The 15,285-nt window shown below is 43.6% G+C and overlaps 1 protein-coding gene and 1 non-coding gene across 3 annotated transcripts in view; both read right to left on the reverse strand.

Moving 5' to 3' along the window:
• COP1 (COP1 E3 ubiquitin ligase) overlaps positions 1-15,285 on the reverse strand; it is a 124,168-nt gene that overhangs the window by 10,430 nt on the left and 98,453 nt on the right. The gene's annotated exons all lie outside the window — the stretch shown is intronic.
• On the reverse strand, positions 8,303-8,437 carry LOC136104167 (small Cajal body-specific RNA 3). The gene has a single exon (XR_010651726.1). It is a non-coding gene; the product is annotated as a small Cajal body-specific RNA 3 (non-coding RNA).

Raw genomic sequence — 15,285 nt, forward strand, 5'->3', positions numbered from 1 at the left:
AATATGCACGTGTACGGTGCTGCACACAGGCACCAATTTGCTCATTTCTAAGCTGTTTTCTGAATTCAAGATGGAAATGGAGACCAATGAGACTGATGGGAAGAGGGCAAAGCAAGATCTGCAAAGGCAGAAGTGCCAACAAAGTCCATCCCAGGAATGCTGATATAAGCGACCGCCTCTGTAATTTAGTTGTTCTGGAACAAGACTGGTTTTGATGAGCACCTAGTTTATTTAGAATTCAAGATGAGAATAACTTGTCAGAGCCTTATTATCCTGTATCTACTGCAAAGTGGAGTACACAGCTCCAACAGCTGTTGCACACTCCCTATCAGGCAAGGTAAGGAGACATACGTTAAAACAAAATTATGTCGGCATTAACCCTCCATCCCCAAAGGGCAAGTCTTCTCCTCCTCTATTTGTGGGAATATTGAGCTCCACTGCCCATCTATCTGTGACAAGGTCTCTAAAGCTACTTGTTCCTATGGTTGTATATCCTGGGATTTCAGACACTCCCCATAAACAACATGCTCAAGGCCTTGAACAAAGTGGCAGCAGTATATAAATATAGCTTGCAATAAGCCTACAAGAAAGTATACATAAACATGCAACACATTAGCATCAATATTGCAAAACCAAGGGAAATGGGTAGACATTAGTTTAGTAAAACCAGCTTTTAGCATCTATTCTCTTAATACTTAAAGCCTCCAAATATTCATTTGGTAATTCTAGGTAATGTGATGCTGTACATCGCTTGACAACTGCACAGTCCAAGACCTACTGCCGATACATTTTCCTCCTTTCTTTTCTGCTGTTTGTTGCACTCAGTCATTACATCACGCTGGAGGTGATGAATTTAATCTCTCCCCAGCCAAGGTCATGTTGCCCTGCTCATCAGTGCTATGTGGCAAAACCAAGCCCCGGGGTGCTATCATTATTATCACTATCACTGTTGCGTATGCCTCTCTTTCAAACCCTCATCAGAAACAAAATGAGTCATCTGAAGAAACGGCCACTGATCTGCCTGAGAGTATTCAAGAAACGTGACCTAAATCTGGGAGTTTCAGATTATGATTTTGTGCGGACCGATTGCAAACCATCAGGGATTGGATGATGTAAACAGAAATCAGTGAAACGCCTTTTCAGATCATGCTACCTCCAATCAGACAGACCACCCTATAAAAGCTCAGCCTACCACGAGTGTTGCCCAGCCTAGTCCTGAAGCACTGCATGGACCACCATTCCCAGCTGCTGCACTGGGAAGGAACAGATGCTGGTGGGAAGCTCCTGAGATGCTACAAGACATCCTTTCCTGCTCCTACCAGATCCTCTTCATTTAAACACTCTTCTTGCCCTACTGTGAAGGTCAAACTCCAATTTGTTTAAGCCCTACTTCATGTTTAGTTGGTTCTCTTATGCCTCTCTTTCACACTCACAACGTGTTTCTCCCATCCCTTTCACCTTCTTTATTCTTCTTCCTCCTCCTTTTTGCCAAGTCAGTGCCTTCTCTTCGAGCTGAACAGTCCTTGGTTGCTCAGCTCCCTCTTTCAGATCTTCTTCACACTTGAATCAGCAATTTCCTAGTTTGTGCAAGAATGCTTTCATCTTTCTCAGACCATCTGTCCCACATCCTTCAGGGCTTTTGTATTTGTGAGATCATTGTCCCTTGCATGGCATCTTTCATCAAACCCTACTTTCAGCACTCCATTCTTGAGTTTCAACTCTTCTACAGCACCATGAACATCATATCATCTCCATTCTCCCCCTCCTTGCACACCCAGCTTCGAAAATCCTGCTTATAGAAGAGTTCCCCTTTCTTTCCAACCCTTTTGTCTCTAACATCCTAGCACCAACACGCACAACTTCCTTGGGTTCAGAACGGGAATGGATGGTGGTTAACATTCCTCTCTGGTCCCCGTATCCAGTCAATCAACCAATTACTGCATTTCCTCCCACGGGCTGCCTTCTTGGCTCTCTGTGCTTCAAGGTCCCTGAACTCATTAGTGCACTGGGATGACAGATCCACTCCTGCAGTACCTGCCTGGGCTGTCAGCTACAGTTCAGTCCCTCACCACCTTGGAAACATCTACCTGGAGAGAAAACAGAAGACAGAAGAATATATGGAGGCAGAAGCCTTGCTGTTAGAGACTGAAACACTGTGTTACTTCACGCGGAACAACCACTGTTTGGCCATGAGCTTTCAACAGGAGAAGGTGATCCATGTCAACAGCCTGGCAGACACACGCACACCTCGGAAATCCTTTCTTTCATGCTTTCTCCTGACACACAACGGCTAATATCACATAGCAGTTGCCATGCTGAAGCAGCGCACGCTCCTCCGAAGGCTGACAAATAGTCTGTAAGTTGGGCCAAGAGGGATCACTGCAAGGTGACATCTGCGCTCTCCGTGAAGCTCAGCGCATCGCTGATGCTGCCAGTGGCTTCCCTGGGCCAGGTGCTGGAGTTCAGATCCTGGTATTACATCAGTCCTCATGTAGAAATACCATAAAATAAGCCATTAGCTGGTCAAGCTCCCATGTTCTTTTCTCTCCCAGTGTCATTAGTTTCAGCCTCTAAATAGCTGAGTGATACAGGCTTAAAATTGACTCAACCACCTTGACGTTAATATTTTAAATTATCAAGTCTTAGTTCTCTAATGCCAATAAATCATTTATATGTGCACACCTAATTAATAATCCAATCAGTAAAAACAACTTAGCATTCGCACAGCACATTTTATCAGAGGACCCAAAGACACATTACAACATTAATTAAGTGTAACAAATGCCCTGACGAGGTAGCTAAGTATTATCCTACTTTGACATGTGGGGAAACCAAGGCAACACAGTAGATTTGCCCAAGGTTAATCCAGATGTTCACAATGAGGTACTGAAGAGAAAAAGTAGGGAGAAATAACACTAAGATATAACTCTCCTAATAAGCATTCAATTCCAAACTGCAGTATTTACTTATTTGCTGATGAGAAATGTGTTCCAGCTGTGTTCTTCTCCCAGACAGACTGGAGGCACAAAGCACTGCTATCAAGCATGCTAAAAATCAACCCCAAGCTGAAACCACCTGCCAGGTGAGGCTGAAGGCACGGGATCCAACACGAACATTAGTGACTCTTCCCACCCCACAGTTCACACCTATGCACACATCTGAGCTTGTGGGATGCAGGACATTTACCCAGCTCCTACACTTACATAAGCATCTGGTATGTCCCAAGTGCTCCAACAACTCATCCAACCCTTGGGGAGTTTCGCACCAGTCTCACACCCCAGAGAATATGGGAGAAGAGCACAAAATCCCTGAACGACAACAATTCTCTTCATGACATGCTAACCAGTTATGAGTATTGGAAGATGTCAGGAGTCCCAATTTCCTCACTCTTCTCCAAACCCATAGTTTAACCAGGCTTTCATGCCAGGTGGATCCTGTCCTACCATCTCCTTCTCCCTTCCCACACCCAGGAGATGACCCTCACAGTGGTCCCAGACAATGCTGGTACCCACACAACCATGGTAGCTCTGTTTGAGGCTCTTCTGTGCCTAGATCCAGCAGTTATGTTTGTGTCCCCTGTTTGGTACAGAAAACCACCAGTTCCTGGGACTAAGGCAATAGCTGATGACCAAATTGATTTGCCCGAAGTATCAGGGATGATTTTGTTGACGGTGCCTGGCAGCCATCTGGAATTCAGTCCAGTAGTCCACCCTGGGCAAGCCCAGCCTTGTTGTATTCCAGAGATCATGAATTCTGCTTTTATGCAAATTACAAGCTGTGGAAATGCTTTAGGTTTCCCAGTTACAGAATCATAGAACTGTTTTGGTTGGAAGAGACCTTGAGGATCATTGAGTCCAATCATAACCTAACTCCAGCACTAAACCATGCCCCTGAGAACCTCATCTAAATGCCTTTTAAACCCCTCCAGGGATGGTGACTCCACCACTTCCCTGGGCAGCCTGTTCCAACGCCCAACAGCCCTTTTTTATGCAATGAAACATTTCAGACCCAGGTGATGCTGACCATCAGTCTCTTTAATCCACCTGTGCATCTCCCAGCAAAGCTGGGTGGATTTTCAGAAATTCTCACTGAAACCAAGAGGAGCAACTCTCCTCAACAGCTTTGGCCACTGGATCTCTATGATTCAGGGACCCAAGTTATCGGTGTAAGTCTGCCTCATGATGGCAGGACACAGAGCCTTTCTCCTCCAACTGGAATGATGTACAAAGTGTAACTCACATGAGAGCAATCACAAAGTCATCAATTCCTGCACTGCTCCCTGCCTGAGACAGGGTGTGCAGAAGATCAAACACCACAGAATTCACCTAATTAAAGCAAGAGAGAGAAAGGCTTGACTAATATTAAAGTATTAATGCTACCATAGGCTTAAGACAGGGTGGATAAAGCCTTGAACTAACCTCTATAGAAAGAGTATAACTGGTGGGGACACATGCTGGCCAGCGCTACTGGGACAGGCTGGAAAGAACAACCTTACGAAACCCCTCACATGACACTGTCCCCTCAAAACAAAAATGGAAGAACAATGAATGCATTACAACCACAGATGGTAGCAATCAATACCAGAGAATGGGTTAATGACAGGAGATGTCAGGAATGATGAAAGGAGCCAAGCTGAGTCGGGCTGGCTGGGTCAGCAAGAGGGGAATACTTTGGCAGGAACTCACAAAATGAGTGAGGGACTGAGGAAATCAATTTATTTAAAATTGATAATGGATTCATACTCTGCTACTGTTCATTTTATACGGTTTGGCTGTCAGCTCTTTGGGGCAGGGAGCTGTCACTCGCTGTCTGCTTGACAATACCTGGCAAATTGGATCTCCTGCTGATTGTAGCTTCTTTGCACCATCCTAATGAAAATCACTTCCACCTCTTAAGACTGGTCTGATGCAGAAATGCAAAGAAGGGTCACGTTAAAGCAATCTGAACTGACATTTAATTTGTATGCCTTACCTGTAATAACATCCCTTGAACACCCCCACCCATTTTTAAGTGGGATCCCACCACCAAACCACACCCAAACTCTGACACTACAGTATTCCAAACCAATCCACTTTCAAAGTTCTGGACATGTTAAAATCCTGACTGTTTCATTAACACGTTTTGGAATAACATTACAGGGGAGCTCAAGCACTCATTATCTGTGAAACACATTGACTATTCTGAATGTTATGCTCATGCCAGCTGGAAAAGAAGGGTGATGGTTTCACTGCACCTGCAAGCCTTCTGACTGTGTTACTGGATGGGCCAGAAGTCTGGCAGCCACAGAAATCAAAACCTTCATTTCTCTTCAGGCCAGGAACGGTATATTTAATAGCAAGAGGAACAAAGTCATGGGTCTAAGTGTCAGCACTGAGGATGCTGTGTGTGTGTGTGGGGGGGAACTGACAGAATCCGTAAGATGCTGCATCTCCAGCCGAGGCTGCAGGTAGGGAGGGGGGATGAGACATCTGCGTGGCAGTTACAACACGGGGAGGGGAAGCAAGACACAATGGGAGAGCAAAAATATCTCATCCCCGGAGGCTGCTTACACCCAAACGGCCTCAGCGGCTTGGAGGTAAGAGAAGAAAAGGGAAGGGTAACCGCCTGCAAGGTGGCCCAGGTTGTAGCTGCATAAACCTATAGGAAATATACTTCTTATATTTTTATATGCATCACATACATGTGCCACAGAAATAAAATCACCAGGGCCCAGTGAGATTAAAATAAAAGGGGACAAATGGTTTATTGCAGTGAAAAATCAGGGCACAAACATTAACATGTGTATAAGCTTCATGAACTCATACCGATACTAATGCTATTTATAACATAGACCCATTTGGGAAAGAGGACTTTGATTTAAGGAATGGAAGTTTAATTAAGGTAAAACAAAAGTTTCCATTAATCTTGAAAGAATTCACAACTCTGCCTTCGACATCCAATTCAGCTAATGTTATAACAGGATCACGCTCAGCACTTCGTACCTGAAACCTCCCGCAATGCGGACGAGACCAGGCAAGCCGTACCAAACCACACGGCCTTCTCTAGTCCTGAGAAACAGGAAGCTTTCTCCCCCCGAAATACTGTTTCAAAAATGCTCTGAGTGCAGTGGGCAAATATTTTCACTAGCCAGGGCATGCAGGAAAATCATGAAGGAGAAGACATGTTGATAAACTTGAGGTTGGCGACAAAAAATGACTAGAGGTTCTGGTGATATCCTGCACTGTAAACTGAAAGAGATGCTGGAATACCTGAAAGAAGATACTCTGAAGTCCCCATGTCATTTTTGCAAGTCAATTTTCAAAGTAAGGCCACGGTGCAAAGTATCAGCTTTGATTACCAAATTGTACGGCTGGTAATGAAAAAGACAGTACAGTAAATTCAATTTTAATAAGGTCTGACTGTACATAAAAGGTGAAGAACTTCATTAAACAAAAGCCATACAGAGTACAGATGATACATATGAGGTTGCTTCTCTAATATCCTACTGCTGATGCTTTCTCCACTGTATTTATCTTGGAGAAGGGAGTGGGAAGAGCAGACAGCTATGCCTTAGGTATTAAGAATGATGAGAGTACAGCTTTATAGCTCTAGTGCAATAAATGCAAAGCATGACATCTTCCCTACTTTGTTCTGCAGAATGAACTATTCAAAGGACAATAATGAACTTCACATCATGTGAAGGACTCAATTGTGCTCTGCTGCCTGCTTCTCCAATCCCATCCATCTGAAACACTCCCAAATCCAGAAGGACGAGCAAAAGCAGCAGGAAAAATACACCTGAGAAATCAGAAATCACTGCGCCATTCAGCTGCTGAAAAGCATTTCAGATTTAAAAACAAAGGATGCAAAAAAAAACCCAAACAAACTCAAACAACCCCACCAAGGACTGGGATTAAAGTAAGAAGAAAAACGTAGGATGTCGTTAGACAAGTTCACTGATTGTGCGAGGAAGGAAAAAAAACCCACCAAACTTGGCACAATTCTCACAACTAGAGAGAAATTCCCTATTCCTTCATTCACCTTCCACTTTCCCTCTCCTGGACTGGCTTATTCACCTCCCCTAAGGAACACAAGGAGGCAGCCCCTGAATTCTAATTGCATTTGCTATTCTACTAAATCCCCTGGATTTAAATGGACAAAATTAGTGGGACTCGCCTATCGGGCATTCTCTACAATACTAGATGAGAAGTCACCTGAAACTCTAGGCAGGCTTTCGTTTGTTCGTGGCCTTTAAATAATTCAGAGAGGAGAACTGTCAACCTGAAGCGGCAAAGCTCCCTTGACTTTGGACTCGTGCTATCAGACTGCCTGCCTATTGTTTATAGAGACAAAAGGGAAAACATTATGGGATGGTATGTCTGCATGGAAGTCAAGGACTAGAAGAACAAGGGCTGTCAGGACAGAAGTAATAAAAAAAAATCAGATGGGAAAGCAGAAGTATGGAATAGGTGAAATACAGACGTACCAACAAAGCAGCAAGAGCAAGTTGCCAGTTTGGTCACACTATAAATAAACAGTGCTAACGGTTTCTTGGGTAGTATGATGTCATTCTTTAAAAAGGAAAACCCCAAATGCAAATGGTAGCTTTAATTAGCAATTAAAAGCACAACTTCCCAGCTATACAGCTGCAGCTGCCTCTCCTAGATCTGCCTCACTTCTGCAAAGCAGTGACAGGCATCAGGCAGTGAGCCAGCACTTCATAATCACCCCAAACCTCCCAGAGAGCTATTTCAGCCTTTCTCCCCTTTTTCCTGGGCTCTTTGGGCAGACAAAGATTTACGAGGTCCTGCCTGGGGACTCCAGCAGACCACAGGCGATTGCCCCTGGCATCCCAGGGAGCTTACGCACTTCAAGGTGCCTTTTAGATTTATTTTATTTTTCTTTTAATGACTCTGGGACACGCATTGCTTTGATGAGGTTTTGTATAGTCAATTTCAATCAAAGCTGCAAACCTGGCTTAGAGCAAACGACTGTTTCTTGATGCAGCAAAAGGAACTGAGAAGGAAGGGGAACCTCAGGACATGCAGCCCTGCTCCACCGGTGCACATCTCTCCAACTGGAATTTAATCGCCTCTACAGCCAACCTGCTATAATAAGGACTTAAAACCAGCATTCTGACACAAAAACCAATAACTGTGATTACAGTCTTACTTTAAATGACCGAACTGGATTAACTCTCAGCAATTATACTTATCTCTGGATGCTGCAGACAAAACCCTGCCCAAGGGCTGTCCCCACGTGGTGGGACATCGCACTGGGCAGAGTCACTGCAGGAGCTGTGTCAGCATATTACGGGATAACATGTGTATGGAGGGGAACGATCTGGTTTAGTTGGCTCTCCTAAAGCAGACAGAGACCTCCACTTCACTCTAGGAAGACTGCAGCAGTGGACAAAACACACTTCTTTTGCCCATTACTGGTCCCAACTGGTCCCAGCAGCTTCCAATCCTACAAAACGTCGCGATTAAAATAGCCTTTTATTACACTGCCTTTTATCTTGGGCTTCTGACCGTATCAAATCCTAAATGAAACACGAGGCACCGCATGCAAATAAGCTAAAGAAAAGAGGATTCGAAGAATAGGAAAACATCATTAAGAGAGCAAGTGTAGCTCGGGAGGTCAAAATCATTGCAGCCAGAAGAAAGAGAATCTGCATGGGGCACGCATGGCTTTAAACGCGGCACCGCCGGCTCTTTCCCACCCGTCTCTTGGTGCCAGGGCCTGGAGCTGCCGTTAATAAGTCCCTGAATCTCCTGGCCCTGAATACGCTCCTGAACTCCAGGGAACAGCTTGCCAATGGTGTGCTGCTTGCCAGCATCCCTACAGCAAGGCCATTACGCAGCAAGCTGCTTTTTTTTGCCTTTTTAAAAATTTTAAATGTGGTACATGCATCTGAAATAAGTATTGCCAGCCCCTAAACTACTTGTCACAGGTAGGAATCCCAAAATGAGCTAAGGGGTGGTCAAGCTCACACTTGGCTTGCATATCAAATGCCATCCTTACTCCATTATAGGCTGTAACTGGAGATTTAGGACAATCTGACGGTTCTACACACTTCCTGCTGGAAAATGGGGGATTAAATAAACAACATTAATTCTTAAAAGCACAGTTTTGTTGTTAGCATCGGTGTCAGCGCAAAGAGGAGCAGTGGCTCGTGCTCTGACTCCGCTGGACACGCTCCCCGATGGGCTCAGGCAGCTGGAGCCTGAGCTTGCCCTTCTCTGGGTTCCCAAATTGGAAACAAAGCTGCATTAAGGTACTTAATTCTCCATCCTGGCCACCCCACAAACCCAGCAGTGGCTCAGTTAATGGCAGACCTTTAAGACCTCAGAGGCTTTTGCAGGTAGAGTGAGCCCTTCGTACTGCGTGCCAAAATAACTTCTAATGTACTATACAAATTTAACCCATTCCGTAAAACACCTCCTAACAATTTCATTCCAAAAAACCTCAGAAAGTATTCTATCTTCTAATGAGCCAGTAAATGAGGAAAATGCATCTCTTTCCATATGATGTACTCCCAAGCAGCTCTCACATGGTCGTGATTTCTCAGCACTGCGAGACCAAAAAAGGTTTTCAATAAAGTGAGATCTGGGTAATGTTCGACATCACTGTTTAAGGACAATTCAATCATCTTTGTTCTGGATTAAGTCGTGCTCCCGATTAATCTTAACAGAGCAATGAATAGGAAATCCATGGCTCGGGAAGTAGGCAGATTTTATCTTTAAACCCAATTCACAAGTAAAATCATCTCTCTTACAATGGATAATTCTGGTACTATTCAAGTTATTTTCACACACTGGGTATAAAAAAGTCATCTCTAGATATCTCAAATTGAAATGACTGTTTTTAATGCTTTTCCTGTCATTCTAAACGCATGCAAAGACTAACAATACTGTATCAAAAAGAGGAGCTCAACAATCAAGAAATCCATTAAGCTATCAATGACACTAATAGCAAAAAAAGATGTTTAAAAAGACTCAAGTATATAAAGAAAGAAAAATAATGCCATTTTCCTACTGGGATTACAGAAGCGAACAAACCCCCTTGTGTTGCAACGCAGTACCTCTGATTTTATAATATCCTTCCAGCTACATAAATATTAGAATACAAACCTGAGCTCTGCTGACAAAGGCTAAAGGAAGACAAACAAATGCTTCTGGCATTGGATTTTTTTTTTAGCTAATCTGTTTCATCCTCCCTCGGTTTTAGATACTATTTCTAAAGAGATGCTTCTGTTGACTCACTTCCTCATCAGACACCACGGAGCTGAAGTCGGAGCGTGCGGCTTTTCTCGCAGGCCTGATGATGCCTCAGACGTTTCGGAGAAGATACAGTGAGAATACAGCACAAAATACAGTGGATATAAGAACATAAAAACTGTGCTCTGTCCTGACTGTGCGTGACTTATTTCTCGTCACAGCTCACGTGCACTGCTACAATCATCCGCCAAAAAGCTCCTGTGAAGGGTTCATGATCATCCACTGCCCTAGCTACAGCTTCCAAGGAAGAAATAAATGACAGTATAAAGAAATGGCCTCTAAAAAAAAGCCACACACGGTGCACACACAGTATGCATTTGTCTGGATAAGGAGAGGCAGAGATGATGGGGCTTGGCACGCATCACATTCATGACTCCATTGACCGTGATTTGTAGTGAGCTGGGCTCAAATTCCAATTTCATGAATTACCTGAAATTAATACAGAAGTCCCCCAGCCAGGAATACACCTGTTGGCACCATAAACCCACCTCAAACCTGTTCCAAAAGGAAAACAGCATAAACTTCAAAACATCTATACAAAAATGAGTTTTCATAGCTTCCCTGCCCACTCCAGAATGGGCAATTCCCATGTTCACAATGAACAGCAAAAGTCAAAGATTTAGCAATTGTGGTGGGCTTGTGAGGAGGAGATTGCCCTTGTCCCCACCGCTACATTCAGACTGCTCTGTTCTGGGGAGAAAAAAAGGAGTTTTACGCCAGGAGGAAGAGGGATGGATGTGTAGGATGGCCAAGAGACCTGGAAAGGGTTGAGGTCACAGTCAAGGACACGCTGGGCAAGCAGCAGCCACATTGTCCCTTCGCCCTGTAACCGCACATCTATCCAAACATTTGTCCACATGAAATCTCTAAAGCTGTATTTTTCTTATACAAACATCCGAGCATCAGCAGAGTGATTTTTCACAGTGTGGATCTTTGCTTACTTTTGGCAAGGCAAATATATATAAATTCTTTAGTTTTGAACCAAAGAAAACTCACAAGCTCCCCAAGTGCAGTCTGCTGCCGGCTATAACACTAGAATAAAAGTTTCACAAGCTGCTAAGTTCTGTTTTACTTCAGATTTTCAGGCATTTCCCAACAATTACAGTTTCTTCTTTTGCATTGTCAAGTCAAGCGTGAACCTAACAAAACCAGAAAGCTGCCAGCGAGATGAAGCCTTTGGTACTAAATAGGGACATTTGTATTTCACTTCCAGCTCATTTTCTTTTTTTTTTAAATACTTCTGCTGGCCCAAATTTAGCCTTTCAAATGCTGCAGCGAAGACGCAAGTTGTGAAGCAAGGTACAAGCAGAAGCATTATTAACCTCCTATTTTAACCCAGAATATTTCACTCTAAAGTCAAGACATCCCCCAAGCGCATACTCCCCAGACCAGACCCGTTTGCTGTTATTTAGTGGTTGGAAAACACGTGATCAGAGCAACATGCTTTGTAGAAAGAATTGGAAGAAAAAGGCAATGAGGTCTCAAACTGATGAACTTAGAAATGATGAAGAAAAAGTCATATCTGCCTGATTTACACTGGGAGACTTGGCTAGTGATGCTGAGCTTCTGCCAGCACGGGCAGTGAGGAGGGATGTAGCTTCTCCTCCTCTTCCTGCAGTTAATTTGTGTGTTATCTGCAGATTACAGGTAAAAAACCATTTTTTTTTTTTAATTGAATGGATCCAAATCAATCTTTCTTCCCACTATATGTAATACTGCTTATCTTCCCCCCAGTATCTCTCATTATTATAAGTAAATGGGAAACAATGCACCACCTCATCCGCCAGCTCCCCAGGCTGCCCCAGCTACACCTCCCTGCTTAACTTAATATTCACTTCAGAAATACTGGAGTAAAACTATTAAACCCAGTACTGCACCAAACATCTCACTTCTCTCCAGCTTTAGCAACCAGATAAGAGTTTCAGGAATGATTATGACACAAAATAACATATAAGAGACGTAATTGTTTGAAGCAGCGCTTCCCTGGCAGAATTCAAAACACCTTGTGCAAGGGCGAACACAAATCCATTCAGCTGCACAACCCCAAATTTAACCGTATCATTTTTGTCTGAAAGGTGCTCATTAAATTACTAAACATAACTTCCCTACCATAGTAACTTTCTCTTCCTCGGAAAGGACTGATTATTATAATTTTGTGTTGAATCCTATATAAAATAATTACATATCCTAATTACATATCCAGGTAGTTCCAATCCAGACATGAGATTGCTTTCAAAGAGCAACCGTGCACACAGCAAGCTCATCTAACAGTAGCTAGAATGAGATCAGAACACCGCCAAAAGTCTTATTTAAATAGGTTAAAAGGATGCAAATCTGTGTTGCTGTTGGAAAACCAGTCTGAACAGTCGTTTTTACAAGGAGTGTCAAAAAAGTCTTAGTTCTTGCTTTACTAACATCCAGTGCTATTGGCATTAGGCTGGTCACAAGTTGCTGGGTTTCAAAATGCTTTGGGGTTTTGTTACTGATAACAGAAAGGCAGAAAGCATGTAAGAACCTTTGGAACAATTGCTCGAAGCCAAGTAGTAACTATATTAATGCAGAAATCTACATAAAAGTAAATCTTTTGCAGATAAAACCACCTGTGCACAAATCCTTCTGCTTTTATTTTACCCAGAGGTTAAATTACCTGATCAAAATCTTGTGATGGAAAGGAAAAAAACCAAAACAACACACTTCATATTTTTCCACTTCATTTAGAGTCTGTAAAACATTAAATCCTGCCATTAAAATTGCTTAATTAGGAGTGCTAGAGCAAAAGGTTGACGCAGCTCGTGAGCTGTGACTACTGTGACTTGCCATCGGTAGATGCACTGAAGAATGGAAAACAAAAAAAAAGACAATATTGTCAGGTTGCTCTGACTGTAATTGAAGCAGCGTCATTTGTCAGAGGGAATGAGGTTCTGAACCCACCTTCAAAGGGGGGCAACAGCAGAACACCAGCAGCGAGGGATTCAGACACCCCCAGGGTGGGAGTTCTGCCGCTGCATTGAAACCAACTTCAAAGGCGGTGGTTACCCTGTGCCAACGGCTTGTCAGAACCTACTCCACTCTCTCGCTTTGCTCTTGCTGGTCTGAAACCAGAATCCTCCTTTAGCACTAAGTATCGAGAAACTAAGCTTTACCCCTGCAGCTCCTGTCTGAAATTACCACCTTTATCTGCTTCATAAAACACTGAGTACTGCCCGACTTCGGCAGAGTAGCTCTGAACATTCAGACCTCATGGCACTTTGCGCCAGAGACTTCAGCAGATAGATGGCACTTCAAAAAACACAAAAAAATACCAAAAAACACCTCCACACCAAAAAAAATTATCCAGCATAATCCTAGCAGTGGAAAGTAAAGCAAAGGCTGCTCACAGAGGAGATGCTCTGACTCAGAGGAGACTTGGGTTGGAGTTTGAGATCTGGGAATAGAGGCTGACTTAGCACCTGCAAAACTATACAGAATATACATTATAAAGTGTTCAGAACATAGTAGGTATGAGCCTTCCTACCCAAAGGCCAAGAGTTGCGGGGGAAGAGGGAGCCATCTCTAATCCCTGAGGCAACAGAAGGTGCAATGCCTGTGAGATAAAGGCGCAACGCTCAGAACAAGTACGTATGGGAAGAGAGGAGCTTACAACTCAGGATAAATAGGTTCCCAGGCACCATCTGGGAAAAAAAAAAACCCATCCACAACCCAAATCTTACGACAGCCTAATCAATTATTTAATCAGCGTCTCTAGAACCCAGCAGGATACATATGAGAGTTCAGACCAGGGGCTCAACAGCAGCACTGCAGAGGCTGGGTGGGAAAAGGAAAAACCACAGTTGTACAATTATTTAATTCTAAGAGCAAATGGCTCCAAATACAAATCTGCTCTTTTTCTCTCTCCACACCAATGTATAAGATAAGGGTGACTCTGAATACCACTCTAATACAAATAAGCTTCTGTTAAGTTTTGGAAATAGCTTATGTGAAGGGCCACATGATATATACTGCTATGCTTCAGCTTGTACCTGGTAAGGTTACGGTTCAGCAGGGAGCTGGGGAGAGTCAGGAATGAAGTCCAGGTTCCAGGTGAATTCCTGACTTGGGTTCACCTGTTAAAAAACTCATACTTAAATAAAGAATTGATGGCTATTAAAGCAGCGGAGTCCCAACAGGAGAACAATATCCACTTACGAGTTTAATGACAGCCGCACAGAGACTCCTTTGCATCCCCAGTTCACCGCGTGTATCATAGCAATACAATTTGTGATTGCATTGGGATGCTCTCATTTTTTAAAGCCTGGGAAACAACGAGAGCCTGCTCGGACCTCTGCTTGCACCAGCAATGAACTGCCATCCATTATCTGTACAGCTGCGCCGTCGGGATCAGCTACTGGAACTGTAATGTCAACAGTACTCAGAGTTATGTCAACCACTTGCGCTAGGAAAGAGACGAGTGCAATAAGGAGGACCTCAGTCCCATCTACAGCACGCTGCCTACTTCTCTTGGCATTAGATGAGACACACTGGTAAGCAAATATCAGCCATAGAAGTCCGAAAGAGTAAATGTTGCCTTCATTCATGAAACACGTGCGACTTTGATCTGCCTTCACTTCAAAAAACCACCAACCCCCTGGCAATTTTCTGTGATTATGCAGGGAAACAAAACAAAACACGCCTCACCTTGCAGAAGGAGAAACTGAGTTTGCAAATGTAAACTTAAAACCAACACAGAAGAAAAACCCGAGCCACCTACATTTCTTGGAGAAGCTATTCTTAAAATAGAAGCTCAAATGATATCAGAGCGCTGCAGTACCACAGGGGACCTGAACCTCCCCAGCTGAACGAAAGCGACAGACTCATCCCCTCTGTTTGCATCAGCACCTCCAGCTGCTTTGTCTCTAGGAAAGGAAGAGTTAACAAACACCTCCAGCCCTGAAACAGCACAAAACATGGCCCAATACACCTTTTTTCCCCTCAAACCCCCCACTAGATGGAGAAGTGCAACAGCATCCGACTCCCTTCACTCCTGCCC

The sequence above is a fragment of the Patagioenas fasciata genome, chromosome 6 (genome assembly GCF_037038585.1).
Source record: "Patagioenas fasciata isolate bPatFas1 chromosome 6, bPatFas1.hap1, whole genome shotgun sequence".
Classification (NCBI taxonomy): Eukaryota; Metazoa; Chordata; class Aves; order Columbiformes; family Columbidae; genus Patagioenas; species Patagioenas fasciata.